The 26,115-nt window shown below is 45.9% G+C and overlaps 1 long non-coding RNA gene across 1 annotated transcript; it reads right to left on the bottom strand.

The window, feature by feature from the left end:
• Positions 1-15,502: 15,502 nt before the first annotated feature.
• On the bottom strand, positions 15,503-20,020 carry LOC144582855 (uncharacterized). The gene is made up of 2 exons (XR_013536351.1): positions 19,754-20,020; positions 15,503-17,932 (listed from the first exon to the last, which is right to left on the bottom strand). It is a non-coding gene; the product is annotated as an uncharacterized LOC144582855 (long non-coding RNA).
• Positions 20,021-26,115: the final 6,095 nt, after the last annotated feature.

Consider the following 26,115-nt stretch of genomic DNA (forward strand, 5'->3'; position numbering starts at 1 on the left):
AATGGGAAGAGAATGAACATGTTAGACCATGGCTACAGAAGCTAATGCTGTGCTGCGCTGCATTTTGATCATAGAAAGCTTCATTTGAGTTACTTGTCAGTTTTCTTAAATGCAGGAGGCCTTTCCGGACGCTGGCAGAGACATTCCTTAGCACTTTATTTTCTGAAACCTTCAGGGTGATTGACCATGACAAAGCAGGGCTGATGGCCTGAGCCTGAGTCAGCAACTCCCAGAGCGGAGTCATGATTTCTGACACCCCTGGAGGGGGGTCCATCTATGTTGCGAAATTCTAAAACAGCAATTCCTGTAAAATCACTTTAAACATAAGAGTTGGGGAGAGAGATGGCCAATGGGAAATGAAGAAAGAGGGGCAGCAAAATCAAGTAATCCAGCAGCCATCTCCTCGGTGAGGTAGGAGCAGGGCTGATGAGAAGAACGGGGGCCCCTCTCTACAGGCGGAGCTAACACAGCACTCAGGGGCTGAGTGACCAGCGAGCCCAACCTGCTGCAGTTATAACAATAGTGTGACTGGCGACAGATGGGCTCCAACGCTCCTCAGTGACAGTGACGTTACCTGGAGCACTGGGAGGACCGGAAGGACCGGCACTGAGGGGCCTTGAGGAGCGGAGATCAGTGAACAGGAAGGAATTAAAGTGTCTCCTACCAGCAGTGAAGATAAGCCTTTTATAGGGGCCAGGCTGAGCAAGAGGATTTTTTTTTAACGCTTGTCCCAGAAGAACAAAGAAGTCATTCTTTTCCTTTGTGGTGGGGTGGGTGAGGGTGGAGGAAAGTAAGGAAATGTCTACTCTATTCAGGACGCCTAGGCAGCTTTTGAAATCCCCACTGAATCTGACAACCAACGTTCGTCCTATACCTGCTTTGGGTAATGGTGGGGGAGACAGACTTGCCCAATAATTCCCCGTGTGGCTCATGGGATGGAACCAGAAGTTTCCATCACAGGCGAAGTGTGAGTGATGCTGAAACCAGACAGGCATCAGCTTTGGGGTTTGCGGGGCCTGCTAAGGAGGTCAGACTTGGTTCCCAGCGCACTGGCCTTCGTTCAGGGCCTGTACCCGCCATTTACATGGGCTGGTTTGTGTTAGAGGCCAGTTGGCTCTGAAGCAGTGCCACAGTTATTTCACCCCAAGTTTAACAGCACTGAACTGCACCTGAAGAACTCTAGGCCCATTGGAAGTGGCCTGAGAAGCAGAGGTTCAGCCTCATACACTTACGGAACGTTCTCTCTGCAGCGTCTGGTAGACTAAGCGTGACGGGGAGCAGGAGCCCACACTGGGGAGGGGAAGCTTCCACATTCAAAGCAACCTAGAAATGTCGGCATGTGTGAAAGAAAGTTCTAGAGTGAGCCAGAGATCATCTGGGAATTCAGCTTGGGTGAAAGGTAGGATATTTACATGTCAGTGACTCTAAAGCCCCAGTGTGGAATCCACTGCACGTGGCCTCAGGCCAGCCCTGCAAGGAAAGCCTCGTATCTAGTGCTGCAGGGTCACCTGTGGCTAGGGCTATCACACTGGACAGGCAGGCACAGAATGTTTCCATCACACAGGAAGTTCTGCTCAGCGGCCCCGCCCTAGTCACCGATGTTGTCACAAGCAATTTGAAACCACCTGCCCGTGCCCCCATGTCTGTTGTTTTTCAATAAGAAGAGATGCCCAACAGGGAATTCTGGAAGCATTCTGGCATCTAGAAATCCTCATGAATCAACCAGTTTCATCCCCAGGTCCCCCCCTAACCCCATCTCCCTTCCTTACCTGGCTCATGTGGGTGTGTTCATGGTTTACAGGTGCTCCTGTGGGTGTGCACACCCGATACAGCAGCGCTCTCTTTCCTGCTGCCTCCTAAACAGAAGGAAACTGTCTCCATTAAACAAGCTAAACATTCTCATAATCTCCAGTGAGGACACCTCATCTCAGCCCTCTGGTGAGAAAGCTGCCCAGGACGTGCCACACCGCCATGGTGCGCCTAACACCAAGTGGCTGACGGTTCTCCCAGGACCCTCCAGGGATTGTCTTTCCTGAACACATCAAGTTGCAGCTTGTGAATTCTAAAGCAGATACACAGGATACAAGCATGATTCAGAGTAACCCCTGAAAATCTCTGAAATTTCCTTAAAAGGGAATGCTGTCCTGTGTCTCGGGGTGTGCAACCCTTCCTGTTTCTCAGCAGCAGCTGGAAAATGGCTATTCTTCACGTGAGCAGTGTCATGGTACTTGTCTGGAGTTCCAGGATTCATTTAGCCAAAGAAACCCAGTGTCATAATGGTGCAACAAGATGTTCATGCCAAGAGAAACAGGTGGGGGATCTGAACAAACACAGGGCCGAGCTCGCAGGTGGTGCCTCCCCTCGTGGAGCAAGGACCTGGCGCATGCAGGACGGGACCTCTCTCTCTCAGCCTGAGTGCTGGAAGTGAAGTGCATGTGAAATGGGCACCACAGGGCCGCAGTGCCAGCCACCTGTGCAGGAATACAATCTAACCCACACCCCATGTGCCTGCAATGCACTCACACATCTGCTTCCCAACACCAAACTGGTGACAGGTCACAGCTGCCCAACCACTGGGCAGAATTTCCGGAGTCTAGACTGTTGGGCTGTCCAAGTGGATGACGTTTGAACTGTCGAGGCAGAGCCTCTCCCGTGATGCCTTCCTGCCCCTTGCCAGGTAGAGAGTATCTCTAACTAACGAAGCAGGCAATGCCACTCACAGGCTAAAAATGACACGGTGCCCTTCATCCCACGTAACTGAAAATAAAGTGTTACCAAGTAGGCATGGACAGGAAGCGAGGCAGGTATCAACAGTGCCAGGCTGAGCATTCTGGGGCCAGGCACATGGTTCTGGGCCTCCCCAGGTGAGAATGTCCAGCAATGCTATTTGACTTAAAGTCTCATTTTCCTGGTAACATGAGGAAGAGTGAGAGCCCTGGGAAACATGATGGAGAATGGAGTTCCTTTCACACTGATTTGTTGTAGCCTGGGGGCTCATCAGAAATGGAACCACATGGCTACATCATATGACCCTGAAAAAGTGGGATATTTAAAAAAGCAGGTCGTTTGTCTTAATGCTTCCTACTTAATGTGAAGATAAAGTATCAGTCTCAAATAAAATAGGTTTATATTTCATCTGGGTATTTACTGTGTAGACCAGCTAGTGAGGACAGCTCAGAGATTTGATAACTTTCTGTTGATCTTGTTTTCCTAATGTGTGTTTTCTGGGCCAGAAAACATGTGCTTAAAATATTGTCTATTATTTTTATATTCCAGAAATCGTTTTGAAACTGGGACTACAAACAGCATGTGCAGTCCACTCGGGCACCTGCTGACTCTGCCAGGTGGACATCCTGGTGTCAGCCTGAAAATACAGCTTCACTCCCTTTCCCTGGACACCGAGAAAGACATGCAGATTGCAGGCGACTGTGCTTAAAAAGGCGTCATTTACAACTGTTCGGTTCTGCGGAACAAAGTTTTATCCAGACTGTGCAACAAAAAAGAACTTGTTTTCAAAAAAATGTGTGTTAAAGTTGATGGGATTTTCAAATGTCTAAGAGCCCCAACTTTTCTCTTTATATAATAAAAGCTATGTTTAGACATTTACCACAAAACCACCATATTATTCGCTTTGTATGATAATTAAATGTTATAAATTTAAACTAAGAACGAGTATACTGACTAGTTATTAAACTAATAAAATATCTCCTTTTGGGTTTTATAGATTCAAATCTGTGCATAAAATTTATTTGAAAATGGAATCAGTTAAAAGAAAAGAATTATATACGTGATGGGGAGGAAGGAACCACATTGCCATGTGTGTACCTATGCAACATGTACCCCAAAACCTAAAACAAAATACAATACACATTAAAAGAAAAGGGTCGAGAGCTTGAGGACCACAAAAGCAGTTTACCTCTCTGTTTTCCAGATGAGAAAAATGAGGCCCAAAAGAGAAATCAGTAAGTCATAGACCAAGATACTAGCAGACCCAGTGTTGAGTATTCTCTAATACCATTTCTGTTTTAATCCTGCTCCTCTGCCCCCAGGTAGCTCAGAAACAAGTTGGGATTTTAAAGTCACTTCTCTTTGCCAGGTGTGGTGGCTCACACCTGTAATCCCAGCACTGTTGGAGTCCAAGGTGGGGGAATCTCTCCATATCAGGCTCAAGACCAGCCTGGGCATCATAGTGAGACTTCATCTCTCCAGGAAATGAAATTAGCTGCACATGCCTGTGCATGCCTGTGGTCCCAGCTACTTGGGAGGCTGAGGCGGGAGGACTGCTTGAACCCAGGAGGTCAAGTCTGCAGGGAGCTGTGCTCATGTCACTGCACTCCAGCCTGAGCAACAGAGCGAGTGCCTGTCTCTAAAATACAAAAATTTAAAAAAAAAACCCAAAATTTAATAATAGTAAATAAAATTACTTCTTAAGTAAAAAAAATACAGAGAAGCTCTGTGGTATAGCTCACCACAAAGAAATTAAATATAAACAATTTTAAAGGTTAAATGAGCTCTTCCATAGCAGCTCTTCAAGTGGCATGCAGATTTTACTGGCCAAGACCCAGCTCCTTCGGCCCACACCAGGTCCACAGCATAGGGGAGCCACCCTGGGAATAGTGCCCTGAAGGCTCGGAGTACACAGGTAAACAGCTGGGCCATGCTCTTTGGTGCAAGAGACCTAGCTGGACAGACAGAGGTCAACGTCCACACCCAGTTTCATCAACAACTCACCGGCCACGTAAGGCCACCCAAATGCATTTTGATTTGAATCTACTAAAAAAAAAAAAAAAAAAAAAAAAAAAGGCATAATGGGCCATGATGGAAAAGGCTACGTTCTTTCTGAATAGGAGAGGTGGGTGCCTGTGAGTGACAGAGGGAAAAGAGGAGGAATTGAAATAGAAATTGTGTCCATTAAAACTGCACGTGTAAATGGTTCTTTGGTGCCCTTGTAGAAATCTGGTACCCACTGGCAGCTATCTGTCTCCCCAGCATGTGAGCAGCCTCATGGGGCTCCAGCTCAGGCAAGCAGAGTTAGCAATCCCAGCCTGTGGGCAGCTTTGTGTCTGCAGGGACCTGTGCACCCTCAGCCCATGACAGGCAGCAAGCAAAAACCACCTAAGGAGCAGAAGGTACTTTTAGACCTGTTTTGCTGAATTTCTACAACCACCAGGAGAGGAAACTTCTCTGAACTGTGTGTTTTGCAGGTCAGAGAGGTTATGCCCCTTACCTGAGGTTGTATAAATAGTAGATGATCAGACAGAACCAGCCCCAGCTCCTCCTTTTCCTGGCGTGGACTTTCCCCTACACCTACCATGTCAGAAGGGGAAGCTGTAATTGACAGTCAGCTCTCAGCTTATCAACTTACTTTATTTATCTGTAGGCTAGAGAACTTGGGGACATCTTATCGAACAGCAAAGAAGCAAAAAATCAACAGAACAACTCCACATCCAAGCGACCACGTTTTCTCCGCTCTCTTACACCTCTCTCTCTGTGGCCACCTAGGTGGGCTCTAGACCCCTCTGACACCTGCCTCCTTGGGTTTTGCTGCTCCGGTTTTGGGTTTTATCGAGAAGGGACAGTGTGACAGTGCTTTGTGGTGCATTAATAAAGATAAGAGAGGCCGTAGCTACTAAACAGAGTTTTCAGTATCCCTCCCCTGGTTTCCCTGGTTGCAGGGCTGCGTGCACAGACACACAGAAGCACTGATGCGGGAACTATTACTGCCCTCTGATGATTGTCATTGTAATGCCTATTCAGCTGCCCCTTTGTAAGTTCCTAGAGGGCAGGGACCATGTCTCGGGCTGCTTTTCATGAATTCATGCCTTCATGCTTCCATTCACTCACCCTACAAACATTTACTGAGTGCTACCCTCACTGTGCCCGCCTCAGTGCCGGGGATTCAGAAGACACATCACATCCTATTCCCCAGCAGCATAGCCCAACCCTGACCATCAGTCCCCTTTCGTCACTTTAGGAATGGAAGCCCCCAGACAGAGCACAGGCTGCAGCATCTGCACCAGCAAGAAGGCAGGAGGCAACAGGTGGTGTCTTCTTTTCCTCCAAACTCCGACAGTGTGATCATATTTATTTTACAACAAAAACAATATAATAAATTCCACATTTTAAATCTACAATCTTAAACCTAAAGTTCTCCTTTTCTCAAACTTGGCTTCCCATTTAAACTAGCAGGGCAATGTCAAAACCCTGATGCCTGATTCCCTACACACGGTGGGTCTGATCTAGCTGGCCTGGGCCTGGGGATTTTAGTAAGTTCAGCAAGTGGCTCGAACTGTGGCCCAGGTTGGGAACCACCATTTCAACCTGAAACAGGGAGAGGCTTTGGGCTTAGGAGCAGGAATTGCTCCTCCATTGGTTTGCAGACCTGCCGGTGTATTCCAGAACCCAAGGCTCTGAGGCTCCCTGGTCTGAGCCTATGCTGTCCACCTGCTTTCTGTACCGGAGATCTCACTTTACTCCTTGCCTTCCTTTCCACTCTTGGCCTCGGGCTGTGCCTCTTTGCCTGTGCACCCAGAACACACCTCCGTGCTCTGGTCCTGTGTCGGCTTCAGGACTCCGGCCCATCACAGGGCCTTTTGCCTCGAAATGTGTTCTTTCTTCTGACTTCCCAGAGCCTGGCTGTCTCCACACCCCGGACTCCAAGCATTCGGCTCCCTCTCTGCCTGCAGTTGAGTCTTCTTTTCTTTGGCCCTCACTGTGGGGTACATACCACTCCTCCCTCCTGGCCTGCTTGGCCTGGTGGCAGTGATGCTTCTTAGGAAGGAGGACCTACTGAGGCATCCGCACGTGAGGTCATGTGGTGGCTCTTAGGAAATGCCGGGGGGATCCATCAAGGGACCCACAAATCATTCTCAACAAACACCAGAGGGTACATATACTTGTCCTTGAAGTTCATTTCAAAGGACATGTAGACAAGGATGACTCCTGGAAAATGCAAAGGAACAGCACAGTGACACAACACCTCCCGTCCGCTAGGATGACCATGAGCCCACTCCAGCTGTTTGAAGGGATGTCAGTGTTGGCAAGGATGTGGAGGAACGGAAACCCTCACACGCTGGCTGGTGGGAAAGGAACGTGGTGCAGCTGCTGCACCTTAGCAATGCCTTAAAACATCTGACATAGGATTACCGTAAGGCCTAGCGTTCCATTCCTAGGTGTATACCTGAAAGTACTGAAAACAGAGGCTCCAACAAATACTGCACATGCTGCTCATAGCAGCATTATTCCCAAGCCAGAAGGCCAGAACAACTCAAAGAGAGGACTGAAGGAAATATTCATGCGCACACGTTGTGTTAATGTAACATGTATTTAATGTTAGACTATCTTACAAAATATACCATACACAGAAAGTGGGATTAAAGGGTGAGATTAAAAACATGAAGAAATGTTTCTTTCCCAGAGTCCCCAGCGGTGACTGCCAATCTGCTCAAATGCTGCCACGATGATTTCCCTTTGCCTGGAAAGTTCCAGAGTTACAATCTGAAGAGGTTCTTTTGCTCCCACCCTTGTTTAATTCCCGGCTTGAAAGAACATTTAAATTTAAGAACAAAATTTCTTATGTTGCTGTTTTTAAGGTGACTGTTTTATTTCCCAAATTTCCTCTGGAAAGAGTGACTATATACATTCCTTCAACAAGGTCTGTCTTTTCTAAAGAGAAATGGTTCAAATACATACCCTCAAACCGAGGCTCTGGTGTTAGTTCGGGGAAATAGACAGATGCACAGCAACCATTTCTAGATACAGAGCTGGTTTCAGCTGCATATTCCACAGGTCTTGGAGTCCCACACACCTAATGCAGTGTTTCCTTCTGGTTAAACCTAGCCCCTTGGAAAGATTAAGAAACTTGTGTCCTGAGAGTCCCAGGGAGGCTGAGATAACACAGTGGGGTGGCATCCAGCCTGAGGTCTCCTGTCTGCTAGGCAGGGATTTCAGGGTGAGTTTCAAGGACAGCTTCTAAGGCTGAGTGGATTCTTGTGGTCACCATTCTGAAGGTGTATCTGAGATAATCAAAACCGTGTTAGCGTGGTGACATATAGAAAAAGAATTATGAGGATATTTTACTCCTGAGTGTGAGGAGGAATCAGACAAGGTGAAGAAGAAGAAGAGAAATGATAAATTCTCAAATGAGATTCTGTTGTTGTTTTTTTTGAATAAAAACCATGTATTGGCTCAGTGATCTTCTCAAACTTTTACTCTAAAGAGGGCAGTTTTATAAGAAAATATATACATTGAACCGTATGAAATGCACAGTCAATATTTGATTGTTATTCATCTATGAAAACAGTTTAAACTGTTTCCTCTAACACCTAGGTAACAGAATCTGTAAATGCCAGGTACTGTGTGACTCAGGCAGAACAGATGTGCATATATGTGTGTGTGTGTGTGTGTGTATATATATATATATGTACATGCACGCATGCACGTGTGTATATATTTTATAGAGTCCAGGGTCTCCCTATATTGCACAGACTGGTGTCAAACTCCTGGGCTCAAGTGATCCTCCCGCCTCAGCCTCCCAAACTGCTAAGATTACAGTTGTGAGCCACTGGACCCAATCAATGCAGAAAATATCTTACTGTGGTATAAGACATGTATCCGAGAGGAAAAGAGAAAGAGAGAGAGGTTTCTAAATTCGACACAGCTAACCGAGAAAAAAAATCAACATTTGAATGAATATAGAAATTCTCTTAAAAGAAGACAAATGAGGGGGAAATCAAATAGTTAAGTAGGGTTTCTACACACATGGTGCTCTAGAAGCTGATCGGTGGACAGATGCAGAATCCATAACTCCCTTTCCAAAATGTTCTCCGGCACAAGTCATTCTACAGGGCAAATTGCAATCAAGAGAGTTATGAAAACTGTACAACGGGATGAGGGGGCTTCCCTTGCTGGGGAGCAGATAGCTGACATGCTGGATGGGGTCAGGGTTCAAACAAAGGCCCCTGTTGAGTGGGAGCAGGTACAAGACAGATGGTTTGTTAAACATTGCCAGCATGCTTGCGCAGTGCCGTGCGGCGGTCAGAGCCTGGATAATGGTCACCGGGGCATTGTGTAGCAGTGCATTGGCTAATTTCAGCCCAGCTAAAGCTATTGCTTATCTTTGTTGGTTTTGCAAAGATTAAGGCAGTTTCTCTGCTTTGAATGCACCACAGCTGCCCCGCCAAGCATTCCTGAAGTTTTGTCTGAATTCCCACTGCTAAGAGGGGCCAAGCAAAAGGTGGCTGGTGCAAAGACTTGTTTTAGCTCATATCTGAAATTGCTTCTCCTCAACTGATCTGGACCACTCCTGACTCTTACTTCTGGGCAAGACACTCTAGAGTCACAGTGGCCTTCTTTCTCAGTAAATCCTTCCCTGTGAGGTTCAAAATGCATCTGCTGGGGATTTTTATTTCCTAGATTTATATTTCCTATTGGGATTGATTCATTTGCTACTTTTGTGGAAAGGGTAAACACCATTGTAAATTCCATCCGGTGAATCATGGGGAGGCGGTGGTTCCAATTAAACGTGTTTGCTTTCGGAAGGGGGCCCTTGGCTTCTTATCTTTATGTACAGAAGAAAACAGAGCTCAACCTGGCCTTTGCAGCCAATGGAAACGCACCTGGCCCAGTCAGCTGCTAGCCTGGGTCTCTGCTGCCCTGGTCTCCAACCTGCTCCTCTCAGTTGTTTGCTGACGAAGGGAGAGAAGGTGCAGGTCAGGCAGAGGGGACAAGCCCGTTGATTGTGCCTACAGGCCCAAAGCATGCAGGGGGTGCAGCCACTATCTGGGAGTGTTAGGAAAGAGTGATGCCTGATTGGTTTAGTATTTCCGACAGTTCAGATGTCTTTATCTTCTTTTAAAGGTGGTGCAGATTATCCCCACCTAACTGAACCAGTGCGGTATTTACTTCAGGCAGCCCCTCTACCTAAATTAGAGCATTTCCAGCTACAAAATCATGAAAGTGTGCCCAGGAGATTAAGCCCTAAACGTGGCCTTGTTAACTACATCTGCAGAAGCAAAGAAACCAAGAAAGTGGATCTCTCTCCCTCTCTCTCACTCTAGTGCATGCACACATACACACACACACACACACTCCTACCTTCTCTAGTGCATGCAGACAAACACACACTCCTACCTTCTCTAGTGCATGCACACACACACACTCACTCACTCCTACCGTCTCTAGTGCATGCAGACACACACACACTCCTACCTTCTCTAGTGCATGCACACACACACACTCCTACCTTCTCTAGTGCATGCACACACACACACTCACTCACTCCTACCGTCTCTAGTGCATGCAGACACACACACACTCCTACCTTCTCTAGTGCATGCACACACACACTCCTACCTTCTCTAGTGCATGCACACACACACACTCACTCACTCCTACCGTCTCTAGTGCATGCAGACACACACACACTCCTACCTTCTCTAGTGCATGCACACACACACACTCCTACCTTCTCTAGTGCATGCACACACACACACTCACTCACTCCTACCGTCTCTAGTGCATGCAGACACACACACACTCCTACCTTCTCTAGTGCATGCACACACACACTCACTCACTCCTACCTTCTCTAGTGCATGCACACACACACACACTCCTACCTTCTCTAGTGCATGCACACACACACACACATACTCCTACCTTCTCTAGTGCATGCACACACACACTCCTACCTTCTCTAGTGCAAACACACACACACTCCTACCTTCTCTAGTGCATGCAAACACACACACACACACACACACACACTCCTACCTTTAGAACTAGGAAACTAATTTGCTCTGAGTCTGAGTCTTTGCTAAGAATCAGGCATTTGTCATGTATATCTCAAATCAGGAGGCTTTAGTGAGCAACTAAGTGCTGAGAATGTGTCCCCGGGAAAAGAAACTCCTAACGCAGATAAGCAAATGCTGAGAAGTTCACCTGCAAATTCTTGACATTATCGAAAGCAACTGTATGTATCCTCAGGTGCAAATAACTGAAATAACAGTGCTATTCATTCGGGCCATATGCAGTGTGCTCACCCAAGGCCCTTCTTGTTTTGTTCTATTTTATTTTACTATTTTACCCTGGGTCCCTCTGTGTGCTCTGGCTTCCAAATTACTCACTCACTTAGGAACCTTCGGGAACGGGTCTCCTAGTTTGGTTTTGGAACCAGTCTAGAAGCTTCTATCGGGAGACAGTGCTGTCTCCATGCCAGCACCTTTCCGCTGATCCCTGTTGTCCCGGGCTGCTATGTTTCCTACGCCACTGTCCATCTGGGTCTAAATCTATCGATGTGTAGGGTTCCACAGCACCTTTGCTATATTATTTTTCAAAGAATCACATTTTAATGGGGATTTATGGCAATTTCATTGATTTTTTTTAACTTGTTTATATCTTTCTCTTTGCTTGGTTTTATTCTGTCATTTTTCTCCTTTTTTATTCTAATATGTTTCGTTATGTCCTCAGGTGTTTGGTTTTTCAGTGTCTTGCTTACTATTAATGTATTCAAAATTATGCAAAATTTTAAGTGCAACTTGAGCGTTATGGGTCATAAAGTTTGACATTTGACACTTTTATTCTTATTCAGTTCCAAGTATTTTGCAATATCTTTTAAATTTCCTCTAAACCCCAGTGGTTATATACTACACAGTATAATGTTTTATGTGACCAACGGATGCTCGAAGCTGTATTATTGCCATTACTGATTCTTTAATTTTATTTCATTATGATCAACATAATGTGTATATAGTGATTATCTGGCATTTATGAAAGTTTTTTTTTGTTTCATGAGAATTAAAATGAATGTTTCTGTGGGTGTAAGTCCTATGTACATCTATTATATTAGTGTTGTCCAAAAGAAATATAACGCCAGCCACATATAGAATTTTACATTGTGCAGCAGCCATATTAAAAGGTGAAAATGCACAGGTGAATTTAATTTTAATATTATTTGAGACAATATATACGAAATAACAATTTCAACATGTAGTCAATGTAAAAGTGTTCACAAGATGTTTTACACTACTTTTCTGTATCGAGTATTAGAAACCTGGATGGATTTCACTCTTACAGTGCATTTCAATACCAATACTAAAATCACATCTGATAGGCTTGATCTGCATTTAGATTTCAATTTACGGTTGAAAGAGTAGATTGTTCTAAACATACTTAAAAGTTTTTCAATGCCTAAATCAAGTATTAAGTTTATAAAAATTTAAATTGATTAAAATTAAATAAAATCTCACAATTTCGTGCATTAGTTGCACAAGCACTCAAGAGCTGTATATAGCTATCGGCTATTGTGTTGGATAACATAAGATTAAGTGACGCTTATATTGCGTCTCAAATATTCCAAATTATTGGTAATTTTTGTCTCCTTGGTCAGTGTTTTCCTTAAAAAAAAATTGACATCTCTGCTACTATTATGAAAAGACCTTACATTCTGAAATTGTGTGTGTTTTCACCCCACGTTTATTTTCTTCCTCTGTCTGGGACTCCTGTGACATGGAGCCATGTTCTCTGTGACTTCCCATCTCCCATCTTGTCCTCTTCCTGAGGTTCTCCTGACTCGTTCTTCGACCAAATCCACCTACTATTCAGTTCCTTGATTACGCGCTTTCTTCCGACAATCGCAGTCTGTTTGTGGCTGTGTGTTCTTGTTTTGTGTTTCCTGATCTCTTTGAGAATATTTATTAAGCTTCCTTTAATTCATGTCCTGCCTGAACTCCCCTACCATCTCATCTAGAGTGGGTTCCTCAGTTACTGGTCTGGCCCCCAATCGTTTCATGTCCTCCTGAGCCCATAGGCATGTGGGAACACCGGTTGCCTTGGCTAGTCTGAGGTCCCTGGGAGGAGGAGTAAAGGCTCAGGTGCAGGCCTTGCCTGCCTCATGGTGAGGAGGAGCCTGGGGGATGAAACTGGGGTGTGTGGCTTCCATCTTTATAGTGGGCTGCACCTCCACAGGGTGACCCACCCTCTGTGTCAGGTGACAGAATAGCTCTGGAGAGCTCCCGGGGCCCTACTTTTTTTCTGCATCTGCCTCCCTTAAAATCGTCCCCACCTTGCTTAGGTGGGAGCTGGGGAGGAGAGTGCTTAGGGGCTGCCAGAGTGCCAGCTGGTTCAATACCAGGGGACTGATGCCCTGCTGAGGTGATGGGGAAAGCCCTTATTCTCTCCAGAGAAGTGCAGGGAAGGAAAAGCACGTGACTCATTTTCAAGAACCAGCGGCGACCTTCGACCTTCCCTCTGTGGCTCACCACATTTGGGTTTAATAAAAGAATCCAACATCTCCATTTTGTTAGTTCATCTTGCCAGGAAAAGTGAATCTCCTAAAATGTCATTTTAAGAATAAAATCATGTCTTTTGCAGTAGCATGAATGGGGCTGGAGACCATTATCCTAAGTTAAATAACTCAGAAACAGGAAATCAAATACCGCATGTCCTCACTTGTAAGTGGCAGCTAAACAATGGGTCCACCTGGACGTAGAGATGAGAAAAATAGACACTGGGGACCCAAAAGCCAGGAGAGCAGGAGGAAGGTAAAAATATCTGTCAGGTTCAACGGTCACTATTGGGTGAGGGGTTGACTAGAAACTCACAACTTCCCATTATGCAATATATCCATGTAACAAACCTGCACATGTGCCTCTTGAATCTAAAATAAGAATAAAAGACTTTTTGTAAAAAAAGAAAGAAAGAAAGAAAATGTCAGTTTATTTATTTTTTCTTTTTTTGTTTTTGTTTTCTGTTTTTTGAGACAGAGTCTAACTCTGTTGCCCAGGCTAGAGTGCAGTGGCACTATCTTGGCTAACTGCAACCTCTGCCTCCTGGGTTCAAGTGATTCTCATGCCTCAGCCTCCTGAGTACCTGAGATTACAGGTGCACAGGCCAGACCCAGCTATTTTTCTCTATTTTTAGTAGAGACAGCATTTCGCTGTGTTGGCCAGGCCGGTCATGAACTCCTAGCCAATGATCTGCCAGCCTCGGCCTCCCAAAGTACTGGGTTTACAGGCATCCTGAGCCACCGCCCTGGCCGGAAAATGCCATTTTAAAACACATAAAAATGTTGGCAAAAATGCTCAATTACATCTTACTGTATCATTTCAGTCTATTTTCTTTCATCAGGTTTTAACCTTCCCAAAATCTATCAGTGAGACGGGGACAATAAAGGTCTCTCCCTCTTAGCGTTTGGGATGAGTCAATAAAATGGAACTCAGTGGGCCCCAGCACACAGTAAACCTCCACTTAAAAAGTCACAAGGTCTCTGGTCCTCAGATTCCTGGGCCCACACTGACTTACTGAAGGGATTAAAAGCATGTGAGAAATGCCTCGCTCCATGAGTTCCATAAATGCTTCTCAGAAAGAAAAAAGTCTTAAGTAATCGATGCATCAAGCTCTTAACGCTACTGATAACACATAACCTCTCACAGTTCACAGTTCAGCTGTGTTGCTCACAATGTGGCAATGAGATGTAAATATGGAAAAACAGTATAATTGCTTGACCCAAGGCTATCAGGCAATTTTCTCTAGGTTCACACCAGCAGCCCTTAATCGATGCACATCCACAAATGGGTTGGAGGAAAGAGTCACCGGGGAACGGCTTCTCCTCGTATCGCTTCTCAACTCTAAAAATCATGGTACCTGTGGAACAAGGTGTCTGACCTAGGTAGATGTCTTTTTGTGCAAGAATAATGAAATAGCTTCAGCTCTGCTAACTCAGCCCTACAGCAGGCTGGACTCTAATGATTTATCCAATAGATTCCAAGCTTTCAACAGTGCTTAGATGTCACTGAGAATTGACAGTCAGATTTAGGGATCATTAATGGAATTTATATCGGTTGACCTAAAAAGTAACTCATTTAAAGCACTAGAATTTAGGGTATATTTCCAGTAACTCATTTATTCCAAAGACAAGCAAACAAAGCCAATCTTCCACCCAGGATCTTTTCCTAAACTGGGAATTGCTTTGATCTGCCCAGTTCAATATGGTAGCAAAAACGGCTAATGATCAATTGAAAGGTGTTTGGTCCAAATTGAGATGTGTCATTTAGTGTAAAATACATACTATGTTGTAATGACTTAATATATAGCACAATGTAAAATAGGTCATTGATAGTTTATATTGATTACATACTGACATAATTTTTGGAATTGTTAGGTTAAATAAAACATTATTAAAATAAATTTCACCTTTTGTCATTTTTAATATATATTTCTAGACCTTAGCTATATAAATTACTCTATAACTTGTCAAATATTATTTGTTCAAGGGAAAGGTGATCTTAACCAGGAGTTTAACAAAAGGCCATGTTTCTGAGGCATATCTTTTGTAAACCATTCTTTTTTTCTTTTTGAGAGTAAGTCTTGCTCTGTCGCCCAGGCTGGAGTGCAGTAGTGTGATCTTGGCTCACTGCAGCCTCTGCCTCCCAGAATCAAGTGATTTTCCTCCCTCAGCCTCCCTAGTAGCTGGGATTACAGGCACCCCCAACCATGCTGGCTCATTTTTGTATTTTTAGTAGAGACGGGGTTTGAACTCCTGACCTCAAGTGATCTGTGGGCCTCGGCTTCCCAAAGTGCTGGGATTACAGGTGTGAGCCATTGTGCCCAGCCGCAAACCATTCTTGGACACATAAAGTAACTCTGCAGTCAGAGAAGTTGTACCCATTATTCCATTTAGCCCCGTGGTAAAGCTCCTGACACCTTTCGTGTGTCAGCTGTTCCCCACACTTGCGTTTTCAGCAAATGGGAGGCTTGTCTTCACATGCACAGAGGCAGCCAGTATGAAATGAAAGTAGGAAATAAGTGAATTTTAGAGTATGCTCAAAGCCAGTGAGTGCTATGGAGAAATAAAAAGTGGGGAACGAGGGAGGTGTGGGCAGGTGATTCCCACTGTAGATTTGGTTTTCATTAAGAAAGTAGCATTGGAGCAAGAGCATGGAGCAGGTGAGATGTTAAGCACACTGAGGCTGAGGGGAGAGCATTCTAGGTGAGCCGGAGGTTGGGGGTGAAGCCGAGGGGCAGGGGAGAGGATGGTCGGTGAACTCAACCAGGCAGTGGAATGAAGACACAGGAAGTGTTACTGGATCCCAGTAAAATGAGTATGACATTGGGAGTACTGAGGTGGGGTGTGGCTCAAACCACCCTGTCTTTAAAACATGACTGCCTGCTTTGTTGCAAATAGACTGCAGGTTGCTGAGGGTGAAAATGAAGGAAGCAGCAGGAGGCTCCTGCAATAAGCGAGGCATGAGATGGGGGTGGATCCCACTGGTAACATGGGTAGTGCGAAGTGGCAGGATTCTAGATGGGCTTTTGAGACAGAACCAGCAGATATCTTGACGGACTGTATGTGTGAGATACAAAGGAAAGGAAGGGTCAGGACGGCTCCAGCTTTTGACCTAAGGACCTGGAAGGATGTAGCCACGGAGTACCCACTTTTTGTGCTAGTCAGCATGCATGCAGGGACTACAGAAATGCTCCCTGCACTGAAGGAGTTCGCAGAAAAGTAGCAAAGTGACTAAAGGAAGAATATGCTGCACCCACTGTGTGCAGGGACAGGGGAAGGATCGGTCTAACTGGGCCGAGCGGGGCAGGCAAGGGACGTTTCAGTTAGGTTGACTGGGGGTGTTATGAATCCATCAGACCAAAAGAAAGAAGTGAAAAGACCTTCTAAGGTCAAGGAATAGCATGTTCGTGTTCAAAGCCCAATGTTGACAAAAGTAGAATATTGTTTGGGGACTTGCAAGCAGAGGGTGGGTGGTGGGTTGTCGGTGGGTGGGGGCCCAGCCTGGAGACACTTAAAGTGAGACCTGCTCATGAGGATCTTTGCAGAGCTCAGGAGCTTGGGCCTTCTCCTGGAGGCAGGGGTGAGGTATCAGAAAGTTTCCAGCAGGGCAATATGTGATGGAAAGCTGTGTTTTTGAAGGATGGGTCATGTGGCTGTATGATGAATCGACTGCAGAGAGGACATAGGAAAGCTTTAAAGAGGGGTTAGGAAACTATTAAAATTGTCCGAGGTTTTGTTGACTTTTAGCTAGAGAGAATTGTGAGTGAGGGAAGAGCTAATCGAAGAGATTTTTTGAGGTGTAATTTTTAGAAATTGATGTCCAGTTGAAAGATGGGCTTTCAACTACGGAAGAAAGAGTATAAAACAGAATCTCTGTGATTTCTCGTTTGGAAACTGTTGTCATGACTGAGATGGGAAAACAGGAGGGAGAGGCACATGCTTCAAGCATGCTGAGTTTGAGGTATCTTCATTTGAGTCCCCCCAGAAGATGATCTTGATAGAAAGATTCTCTTATCAGGAGTTCGTTTGAAACATTGTGAGGAAGAGGGGAAGGAGGGTAAAGAAGGGCAGACACTCCCACGGGATTGCAGAGATTACCATGGTGGCCGCTGGAGCTCAGTCCTGCAGTGGCTGTTTGGTGGACGGATTCGGAGATCACGCATCAGCACCGCTTGCCCAGGGGAGAGGGAGCTCTCACGGGCTCTCAAGGAGGCTTCAACTTCTGACTTTCTCAGAGGCAGGAGGCCTGGGAAAGCCTCAAGCAGAAAGGAAGGTGCTGCCAGGAGGAAGCTGGTGCAGCGGGTGTGTGGAAGGCAAGGGCCAAGGGGCTGTGTCGGGGGCACAGAGGGCATCGGCTGAAGGGGTCTCTTGAGACGGATCTGCACATGGAGAGGCTGATGCAGGCAGAAGAGAATTCACATATGATGTTCCAGGGCGAAGTGAAGCAGGAGGCCGTGACTCTGGGACATTCACGTGTGTGGGTAAGGTTAGCAGAAGCTTTTCAAAACCATTTCCTTTCAAAGCACCCTTGCCTCGAAGACATCCCCCTTTGCAGCAGTGACTGGTGTGCGCCCCTCTGCCTCTCCCCAGCAGCAGTGACCTCACTGAGCTTCTGAACCAACTCTTCTCCTTCAATCAAACTTCACTCTGGTGGGCAAGAAACCATACAATGTTATTTCTACCTTTTCTGAGAGGATTATTTTTCTAAGATTCTATTTCTTAAAAGCAACCCCACTTTATTAAACAGATGGAGTCCAGCTTTCTCAAAAGTAAAGAATAAATTCTGTCATGGGCTGGGTGGGATGGGTCACACCTGTAATCCCAGCACTTGGGGAGGACAAGGCAGGAGGATCACTTGAGTCCATGGGTTTGAGGCCAGCCTGACAATATGGGGAGACCCTATCTCTACGAAAACAACACATTTAAAACTTGGCCAGATGTGGTGGCATGTGCCTGTGGTCCCAGCTACTCGTGAGGCTGAAGTGGGAGGATTCCTTGCACCCTGGAGCACTCCAACCTCGGCAGCAGTGAGACTCTATCTCAAAAAAAAAAAAAAAAAAAATTGTCATGGACTAGTGTTAGAAACATTCTTAAATTCTTTTTTTTTTTCTTTTTTCCATGCCCTGTTGCCCAGGCTGGAGTGCAGTGGCACGATTTCCACTCACTACAACTTACATCTCCTGGGTTCAATCAATTCTTCTGCCTCAGCCTCCCAAGTAGCTGGGATTACAGGCGTGTGCCACCAAACAAAGCTCATTTTTGCATTTTTAGTAAGGATGAGGTTTCACCATGTTGGCCAGGCTGGTTTCAAACTCCTGACCTCAAGCCATCCACCCACCTCAGCCTCCCAAAGTGCTGGGATTACAGGTGTGGGCTACTGCGCCTGGCCTGGAAACATTCTTGAACTGGAGTTGGAATTTTTGCTTTAGAAGAAAAGCTCGAGAGACTTGATTATGGAAACAAAAACCAAAAGGTAAAGGAAGTTGAGCAGATCCTGTGTTCTTCATGGCAGGGGCCAGTGTGATCGGGGTTTGGAAATGCAGTATGCACTGGAAATAAGCTCTCCTCTGTTTTCCTCTGGGCCATATCTGTCCAGCCCCACCCATCAGCTTGTGCCCTACAATAGGAAGTTTTTAAAGTATTTTAAGCAAAAGTATAAATTCTCAGTCTGTCTTCCAAATTTATGAGCCCATGAGTCTAAGAACAGTATCAAGACTATGTATGCGGAGAGCTTTGGAAGTACCCGAAGTTCTGGGATAAGCTCTAATGTCCTCTCCATGCAGTTGACAGGGTGCCCTTGGATGGATCATTTGACCTTTGAAGATCTCAACTTCCTCATCTGTGTAGTGGTGACAAGACCCATCTCACATATTGTCAAGGTCGATGGGATAAGAAATGGGAAACAGCCACAGATGCCATAAAGCTCTTGACAGTGGAGAAGACTTGGTTTAGAATGCCTTTCACTGTTGTCTTAGGCCTGGGTCATTTGTGACCTTCCTAAGGCTCTGGTTGCAAGGTGCAGGTGATTGCCCTAACCCTGTGAAATGCAGGCTGTTCACTCCTGGGGTCCCATGGCATGTGGCTCAGAGTGACTCGGAAATACTAGAGGGTTCAGTGGAGTCTTTCTTTCTGGAAAAGCCTTGGATCTTGGAGATGCCCCGGTCTCTAGTTCCACATGGACCTCCCATAGGTGTGCAATCCTAGCTGGGTTATACCACTCCTCTATGCTTCACTTACTGCATCTGAGAAAGGAATGGATTGGGAAGGCTTAATTCCTTCATCTCCATGCTTCTCTGACCCTACGCTTAAGACTCAGGACGTGGCTACTGCATCCTCTCATTACTCTGGTTGACTCAGAAACAGGTGCTAGAAGCTTCATGAGTCAGGTCCTCCTAATGAGCGGTCATTGCCCGTCCTCAGAAATTTGCTAGCAATCCCAGCCCCAAGCAGCTGACCCTGCATCCTTACCTCACCTTCAGCTTTCAGTTCTCCTGTTGACACATCCTGGAGCGGACAGAAGAAACACGCATCTTATTGGATGCCACTTCCCAATGTCAGTCAGATCTCCTTTAAACTCAGCGAGGGTCTGCTTCATTTTCACCTTAGGGGAAAATTCAAGACAGTCCAATGGAGAAAATGGATGAAGAATACAACCCCTCCATTCAGTTCACACCCCTTGAATGTAGACAGTGGCCAGCCCCATGTGGCAGGAGTGAAGGAAGTCGAACACTGTCTAGCGAGACAGAGCACATTTGAAAAATAAATGTCATCTAGTATTGAACAACCAGGTGCACACTTCCTCTTTATGCTTCGGGTCACTCTTCCTTGTATTTTAAAACACGTTTCCTCCATTACATTGACCTACCTCCCGCCTTGGCCCAGGAAAGCAGATGCCACATAGAATGATGGTGACTCCTGCAAGCTCTATGAGTCAGGGACATATGGTGTCCCCAAGCTCCATGTTTACTTTTGTACCTGGAGAGATTAGTCAGCCAGAAGCACAGAATCAGCCTGAATGCCATCTGGCCATTTCCTGGAGCAGGCTGAAGGTGAAAAGTCAGCCCTGCATGCCTTGATAGCTAGGTGAGGGCTGTCGTCAATGGGGGTGGAAATGTCATCTGGTGTTGTACCCACCAGCAGACTCGCTTCTCACTGAGTCCTCCTTAAGGGAGGACTGCGTTCTAGAGAAGGAACACTGGCCATTCATGCTGTGGTTTTGGTCCCCCAGCCCTCCGGTGCTGACCTCGCCCCAGTCCTGAGACACTCACTCCTGAAGATCCTTCTCTCTCTTGCTCAGTCGGAGGCCCAGAAATGAGTCTAAGAGTCATTGGTTTTCTGCGTTTTAGCTGGTGCTGTGTCCCTGAGAACATTCTGGACTTTGGCCCCACATCTGCCTGCTTTTCTTGAGCTCTTCGGTAACTTTCCCAACCTCCCTAAATCTCCCTTTCTTTGTCTGTTAAATGACAATCCTCCTGGGTTGCTGCCTAGGATTAACTTATCTGAGATAATCTATGTAAAGCACCTGGATTTAGGAGAAATGCAATAAAAGGTAGTTCCCTTCCCCCTTGCCTTGGATTACATGGTTTTATTACTTTTGCCAGCAATTCCTTGGGGAAAGGAAAGCAACTGTGTCCTTTGCTATAATCCTAAGTGATGTAGTAAAGTTCTTATCAAATGATTTCGATGTCCCATTGGCATGTCCGGGCCACAGAAATAATGACATGATGAAAATTAAGTTGAGGCCACTGGCTGACGGAAAGAGCTTAGCTAGTCAGTGCAAAGACAGCTAGACTGGGACTCAGGGAGCCCGGGCTCTTCCCAATGAGGAGGAAAATTACACCCAACTGTCTGAAGAGGCGCTGGACTTTTGTAGGCCTACACGTTCTCTTGAGGTAGCAGCATTCCAGGTTCACTCCCTAGGGACTCTCTAACCCATGAGACAGGCTATGGTTCTCAGCCCACCAGCCCCAGGAGAAAGACAGCTCGGTAATGGATTTTATAACCAATCCCATACATGGAACTTTTCCTTAATTTCTCTTGGGGCAATATGTTAAACCACAATTTAGAAAGTTCCGAATTATGAAAGTGTCTCTACTGAATCTCCACCAGCCCAATGGCTGTCATTATGAGATTTATATTTGTTTCTGGGAAGAGTCATGTTGTCTTTAAATAAAAAAAAAAGGTCTCTGCTTAGAATAGCTATCTCTCCTGCAGCTGTGCACTATGGCGCAAGGTCCTGGGTGTTGTTCTCTGGGTCAACTTCCCTGGGTCTGTTTGGGGAAATTGTGACATCTAAGCAACTTCAGAGAAATCCATGACGGCTGGAAGGGTGGACTTCGTTCCCCCATGGTGTTCTAATGAATATTTTCAGACTGTCCAAAATTTCAGTTCATTGATTTTTCCAAAGGGCAGATACAAGCAGATGACCCCATTATAACAGTACCTCCAACGGTTTTCCAGCACTCACTCGCTGTTCCTCATGTTGAACAACTGCAGTTCCCGAGGCTGAAGAATACAAAGGGAGAGGCCGGGTGCAGTGGCTCACCCCTGTAAGCCCAGCTATTTGGGAGGCTGAGGCGAGAGGATCCCTTGGGCCCAGCAGTTTGAGACCAGCCTATGCAACATAAAATGACCCCATCTCTACAATAAACTTAAAAATTACCCTGGTGTGGTGGCACGTGCCTGTAGTCCAATTTACTCAGGAGGTCTGGGTGGGAGGATCACTTGAGCCTCGGAGGCAGAGGTTCCAGTGAGCTATGATTGCAACATTGCACTCCAGCCTGGGTGACAGAGCAAGACCCTGTGTCAAGACAAAAAAAAAAAAAAAAGAAAGAAAAAAAGGGGAAAGGAAGGAAAAACCCTAAGGTTGTCTACTGTGGCATATGCAGAGGGCAGAGGGCATCTTTCTGAGCAAAAGCTGTCTAATTATAGAAGGCATCTCTGAAGCCTTGTGCCCTTGAGTGCCACCTCGTTGATGAGCCCCTGAGCCAGGTGGGTCCCCAGGATTGGACTCTGAGGGTTTGCTTTGTGCTTCCACACCACCAAAGGATTGCTGTGACCAGGACTGCTCTGTGCACACAGAACAAGAGTGGCCTCAGAGTCCAAAATAAAATAAAGCCGGGCTGGAGGAGTGCCAGATTGCATAAGCACAGCCTCTCCTTGTAGCCACAGCTGGGTAAAGAAAGGGCTTCGGAGTGAAGAGGAGTGGGCTCCTGCCCCGACCAGATGTCTTCCGGATGAGTTCCCACTGTCCTACTTCGAGGTTCAACTTCTTCATCCATAAAAATGCACTGACAATGCCTCTGTGGGCTGTGGATTTTCACCATGTGTTCAAAGGGTTATGAGAACAAGGATGGAGGCAGTCAGTTTACTTGCTCTTATGGAGAAACAAAGAAAAGGAATTTGGGGCCGGGCACAGTGGAACATACCTGTAATCCAAGCACTTTGAGAAGACAAGGCAGGAGGATCGCTTGAGCCCAGGAATTTGAGACCAGCCTGGGTAACATAGTGAGACCCCAATCGCTACAAACTATAAACGTGGGTGAGGTGGGACACTCCTGAGTCACAGCTATACAGGAGGCTGAGGGGAGGATCGCTTGTGTGCAGGAGGTAGAGGCTACAGTGAACTGTGCTTGTGCCACTGCACCCCAGTCAGAGAAATGGAGTCAGGATGTGTTTCAAAAAGAGAAGGAGAAAGAGAACAGTGGGTGGGGGGAGAGAGAAGAATAGAGAGGAAAAAAGGAAGGAAGGATGGAAAGAAGGAAGGAAGGGAAAGAAGGAAGGAGGGAGGGAGAAGGGAGGGAGGGAAGGAAGGAGGGAAGGAGAAAGGGAGGAAAGAAGAAAGAAAGAAAGGAAGGATGGAGGGAGGGAAGTAGGGAAAGAGGGAAGGAGGGAGGGAAAAAAGAAAAGAAGGAAGGAAGGAGGGAGGGGGAAGTAGGGAAGGAGGAAGGGGAAAAAGGAAGGATGGAAGAGGGAGGGAGGGATGGAAGGAAGGAGGGAGGGATGGAAGGAGGGAGGAAGCAAAGGAGGGAAGGAGGGAGGGAGAGAGGGAAAAAAGAAAAGGAAGGAAAGGAGTGAAGGAGGTGGGGAAGGAAGGAAAGTCACACTGCGCCGGCAGCAATGACTTTGAACACCGTTACTGCCAGGTTAAAGAGTACTCAGTGGGCAGCCCCAACCCAGCCCTGCCTAAAACCCATTGAAGGAAGGAAGGAAGGAAGGAAGGGAGGGAGGGAGGGAGGGAGGGAGGGAGGGAGGGAGGGGAAATTTGGGAAGCACAGCCCGTGAGATTCAGGAAAGATTCTTTGCCTCAAATCCCAGGGCACTTTTCCACGTCAGATGCGAGCACCCAGCCCTACTTTTATTGTATTTCTGTGCATTGAAATCTGCCTCCCCAAGCAGAGAAATTTTTCCTTTGAGCATTGAGCTATTCTAGAGAAACCAATATTAATGACGAAAATTCACATTTGAAGCATGAGCAATGTCTTGGGCCTTTGGTAGTCCCAGACGTGAGACTTGTGGAAGATGGTGTTGGGGGTTACTTTTTCAGGGTAAACCTCTTGTCCTCCAGAATTGCCGTTTAGACTTAATTTATTTTCTCCCTGATTCTTCTTTCCAGAGAATCATGCTTACACTTACTTTTTGGGCCTAGTTGTTGTCCAAATTAGCCCTGCTTTTTCAGAAAAATTGTGTCTTTAGAAAAGTGTTAATATTGGGTGGAGCTCTTGAGCGCCGTTCGTGGCGGGTCTTTTACCCTCAAGTTGGCATGTCTGATTATCGGGCTACCGGTGACACATCTCTGGCCTCCTGTCCCGAAAAGGTTCACAGTCACAGACACACAGAATCAGAGAGCCGAAAGGGCCATAGAAAACCTGCAATAGGCCGGGCACAGTGGCTCACGCCTGTAATCCCAACACTTTGGGAGGCCAAGGTGGGCAGATCACAGGGTCAGGAGTTTGAGACCAGACTAGCCAACATGGTGAAACCCCATCTCTACTAAAAATACAAATATTAGCCAGGTGTGGTGGCGCTTGTAATCCCAGCTACTCAGAAGGCTGAGGCAGGAGAATCACTTGAACCCAGGAAGTAGAGGTTGCAGTGAGCTGGGATCACAGCACTGCACTCCAGCCTGGGCAACAGAGCAAGACTCTGTCAAAAAAAGAAGAAAGAAAGAAGGAAAGAACAGAGAAAGGAAGAAAGAGCGAGAGAGAGAAAGAAAGAGAGAAAAAGAAAGAAAGGAAGAAAAGAAGGAAAGAAAGAAAGAAAGAAAGAAAGAAAGAAAGAAAGAAAGAAAGAAAGAAAGAAAGGGGAAAGAAGGAAAAGAAAGGGAAAGAGTAAACCCACAATAAGGGGGGATGTGATGATGTAGGTTCTGGGTTTCTTAAGGAACACTGGACTTTGTTAAGGGGAGAGGAAAAGGGGAGGGATCTCTGTAAAAGTGTGGTTCAGCTGGGAGCTCCCCATAGTTACTGGTTATTGCGGCACCACCTCTCTTGCTGTGTGAACTTACACAGGCCCCTTCACCTCTCTGATCACTGTTTCCTCATTTATAAATATTCAAATAGTATCTGATAACACCTGCTTTGTCTATAACTTGAAGATGAGAATCAGGCAAGAAAATAGACCTGAAGACATTCTGAAAAATACTGAAGACTCTAACACATGCTAATAATAAATTACCATGTTTATGGGGTCTAAGATGCCCCACCTGAAAAACGACACACTTTAAAAATATTTTCTTTGAAACTCTTCACAGAACCAGGGATGATACGTATTTTTCTACTAGTTTTCTGCTCCTCATTTCAAACTTACGTTTCAGCTCCGAAGTCAGCCCGGATCAGTATATGCGTGTGCATTATAAAATCCTGTCATAATAAAATACTGGGAAGAAAAATCACCATAACTGAAAAGTGCAGTTTCCCTCATGTCTGGGGCAATGCATTTAGGTGGGGTCCCCATTTTGAAAAATAAATAAGTAAATAAAGGTAACATCACCAAAATGCAAAACCAACCAAACAAACAGATAAAAAAGATAAAAACTTCTGACCCAGGAAAACATGGTACAGTCCAGGGATGTTTGTGACACTGCTGTTTGTATCATTCTCCGAAAACAGGAAGTTCCCGTTCGTGAAGGCACATTGCCTTCAGGAGATACTCTCCGGTCATTAAGAAAGACGTGGAAAGGGGATCTAGCCATCTTACGCCTATTATAGTGCTCCGTAGAACAAGCCACGAAGAGGCAAGTTTTATGTACTGATTACAGAAATGTGAAATCCGAAGTAAAACCAAGAATCGAAGTACCCAAAACATTACTTAGATCAGGGCTGGGATTATAGGAAGATTTTTTTTACTTTCTTATGTAAATTTTTCCTTTTATGTGGTTATACTGTATTTACTTTTTCAATTTAACAAAAGCAAAAACAAAGGATTTTGCTCTTTTCGCTCAGTGTGGTGGAAGGCTTTACACCCAGGGCCCTCAGCTCTGCAAGGCGGGAACAGCTCAGCTGAGAACACTGACCTGGCCGGGCTGCCAAACGCATTGTTCCACTCTGCCGGCAGCAATGCCTTTGAACAGCACCGGAGCCAGGTTAAAGAGTGCTCGCTGGGCAGCCCCTACCCAGCCCTGCCTAAAACGCATTGTTGCCTCCAACACTTCTGCAAGGCGCTCACGTGGCCAAGCTTTGAAGTCGGGTTCACAAAGCCTGTTTCCTCAGAGCATGAAGTTTATGTCAGAGACCACAGACGTGCGGGGCGGGAGAGGAGACAAGAATCAGATGATCCAAATTGATACCGAATCAAAATGATCCCCCAGAAATATGTCAGGAAGAGCTAAT

This window comes from Callithrix jacchus, chromosome 5, assembly GCF_049354715.1.
Source record: "Callithrix jacchus isolate 240 chromosome 5, calJac240_pri, whole genome shotgun sequence".
NCBI lineage: Eukaryota > Metazoa > Chordata > Mammalia > Primates > Cebidae > Callithrix > Callithrix jacchus.